The sequence below is a fragment of the Galeopterus variegatus genome, unplaced genomic scaffold (assembly GCF_000696425.1).
Source record: "Galeopterus variegatus unplaced genomic scaffold, G_variegatus-3.0.2 Scaffold3533, whole genome shotgun sequence".
In the NCBI taxonomy this organism is placed as follows: Eukaryota; Metazoa; Chordata; class Mammalia; order Dermoptera; family Cynocephalidae; genus Galeopterus; species Galeopterus variegatus.
In genome coordinates, this window is record NW_007729644.1 from 96,631 (window position 1) to 100,245 (window position 3,615).

Genomic DNA, 3,615 nt, shown 5'->3' on the forward strand with positions numbered 1-3,615 from the left:
ACAAAAACTTAGAAGAGACATAATAAAAATAAATAGTGAGAAGTCAAAGTGTAAAGCCAGAAGAAACCACTCAACAAAAAAGAAGACATAAGACTAGAAAAAAAGAAAAAAAAGATCTGCAAAACAACCAGAAAAAAAATAGCAAAATGGCAGTAACCAGTCCCTATACAGTAATAATAACCCTAAACATAAATGGATAAAATGCTCTAATTAAAAGACATAAAGTATTTCAATGGATCATAGAACAAGAACCAACAATATGCTGCCTGAAAGAAACTCACTTAACCAGTAAAGACATACTTAGCTGAAAGTGAAGAGATAGAAAAAGATATCCCATGCAAATGGAAACCAAAAAATATCAGGAGAAGCTATATTTATTTTAGATAAAATAGACTTCAAGACAAAGAAAGTAACTATAAGGAAGGTCATTATGTAATGATAAAGGGATCAATTCAACAAGAGGATATAACAATTTTAAATATATGCATCCAATGCCTGAGTACCCAGTTACAGGAAGAAATTACTATCAGACCTAATGAGCAAAAATAGACTACAACACGATAGTAGTCGGGGACTTTGACACTCTACCTTCAGCAAGGGATAGATCATCCAGACAGAAAATTAACTAGGAAACATCAGAGTTAATTTCTACTATAGGCAAGCCTGACCTAATGGACATTCATGGAACATTTCATCCAACAGCTGCAGAATATTCTCTAGAATAGACCATGTTAGGACACAAAACAAGTCTCAACAAATTTTAAAAAAGCAACATCATATCAACTACCTTGTCTGACCACAATGAAATAAAACTAGAAATCAACAACAAAAAGGGCACTAGAAACTGTACAAATACATGGAAAATAAACAGTATGTTCCTAAGCAATGAATAGGTCAAAGAAGAAATCATAAAGGAAATTTTAAAAATTTGTGGAGAGAACCTATGGAATATACTGAAAGCAGTTCTAAGAAGAAAATTTATAGCAATATATACCTACATCAAAAAAGAAAAAAGACTTCAAATAAACAACCTAATGTTACACATCAAGGAGATGTAAAACAAGAACAAATCAAACCCCAAATCAGTAGAAGAACAGAAATAACAAAGACCAGACCAGAAATAAATGAATTAGAGATTAACAAAACAATATAAAGATCAATGAAACAAAGAGTTGATTTTTTGAAAAAATTAACAAAATCAATAGACCTTTAGTTAAACTAATGAAGGAAAAAAGAGAGGTCTCAAATAAATAAATTCAGAAAGAGAAAAGGAGACATTACATCTGATATCACAGAAATATGAAGGATCATAAGAGACTACTACAAACAACTATATGCAAACAAAATGGAAAATCTAGAACAAATGAATAAATTCCTGAATATATACAATTTACCAAAGTTGGATCATGAAGAACTAGAAAACCTAAACAGACCAATAATGAGTAATGAGACTGAAGTTGTAAGAAGTCTTACAACAAGGAAAACCCCAAGACCAGATGGATTCACTGCTGAATTCTACCAAACATTTAAAGAAGAACTAATACTAATACTAATACTAATATTAATACTAATACTAATACTAATATTAATTCTTCTCAAACTCTTCAATACTGATTCTTCTCAAACTGTTTTGCTGAATTCTACCAAACATTTAAAGAAGAACTAATACTAATACTAATACTAATATTAATATTAATACTAATACTAATATTAATTCTTCTCAAACTCTTCAATACTGATTCTTCTCAAACTCTTCAATACTGATTCTTCTCAAACTGTTCCTCATTGATTAGGAGGGAATACTTCCAAACTCATATTCTGTGAGGCCAGTGTTACCCTCATACCAAAACAGGAAAAGGATCCAACAAAAAAGAAAACTACAGACCAATATAATATCCCTAATGAACACAAACATGAAAATACTCAACAAATACTAGGAAACAGAATCCAACAACACATTAAAAAGATCATTTACCATGGTCAAATGGAATTTGTCCCAGGGATACAAGATGTGTTCAACATATGCAAATCTATAAATGTGATACATCACATCAAAGAATGAAGAAAAAAATATGGTAATTTCAACTGATGCAGAAAAAGCATTTGATAAAACCCAACACTGCTTCATGATGAAAAACACTCAACAAATTAGGTATGGAAGGAATGTACCTCAACACAATAAAGTCCATATACAACAAACCCACAGCTAATATCGTACTGAGTGGACAAATAGTAGAAGCTTTTCCTCTAAGATCTGGAACAAGACAAGGATGCCCACTTTCCCCACTCTTATTCAACATAGTAGTAGAAGTTCTAGACAGCACAATGAGGCAAGAGAAAGCAATAAAAGGCATTCACATTGGAAAGAGGAAGTTAAACTACCCATATTTTCAAATAATACAATCTTATACTTAGAAAACCCTAAAGACTCCACCAAAAAATAACTAGAACTAATAAATAAATTCAGTATAAGGGCAAGATACAAAATCAATACAAAAAAGTGAATAGCCTTCCTATATGCCAACAATGAAATAGTTGAAGAAGAAATCAAGAAAGAAATCCCATTCATAATAGCTACCAAGAAAATGGAATACCTGGAAGTAAATTTAACCAAGGAGGTGAAAATCTCTATGATAAAAACTGTAAAACATTGGTGAGAAAAAGTTGAATAGAACACAAATAAGTGGAGCAATATGCCATGTTTATGGGTTGAAAAAATTAATATTATCAAAATGTCCATATTACCCAAAGCAATCTATACATTTAATTCAATCCCTATCAAAATAAAAATGATATTCTTCACAGAAACAGAAAAAATGATCTTAAACTATGTATGAACCAGAAAAGATAGCTAAAGCAATCTTTAACAAAAAGAACAAAGCTGAATGTATGACACTTTCATCATCACAGTATCATCACTAAAATATACTATAAAGCTATAGTAATCCAAACAGCATGGTACTGGTATAAAAAGAGACCAATGGACCAATGGAATCAAATAGAGAGCCCCAAAATAAACTCACACATTTACAGCCAACTGATTTTTGACAAAGGTGCCAAAAATATACACTGGGGAAAGGACAGCCTCTTCAATGAATGGTGCTGAGAAAACTGGATATTGACATAGAGAAGATTGAAACTAGACCTCCATCTCTCACCATGCACAAAAATTAACTCAAAATGGATCAAAGACCTAGATTTAAGACCTGAAACTATAAAACCACTTGAAGAAAACATAGGGGAAACACTACAAGAAATGAGACTGGGCAGCATGTTTTGATTGAGACTACAAAGGCACTGGTAAGTAAAGCAAAGATACATGAATGGGACTACATCAAACTAAAAAGCTTCTGCACAGCAACGCACACTATCAAAAAAGTGATGAGGCAGCCTACAAAGTGAGAGGACATGTTTGTAAACCACACATCAGACAAGGGGCTAATATCCAGTATATAGGGAATATAAACAACTCAACATCAAAAAAACAAATTACCCAATTAAAAAACAGGCAAAGGACCGGAACAGACATTTCTCAAAAGAAGACATACAAATAACCAACAAGCACATGAAAAAATGCTCAAAATCACTAATCATCAGGGAAATGCAAATTAAAAC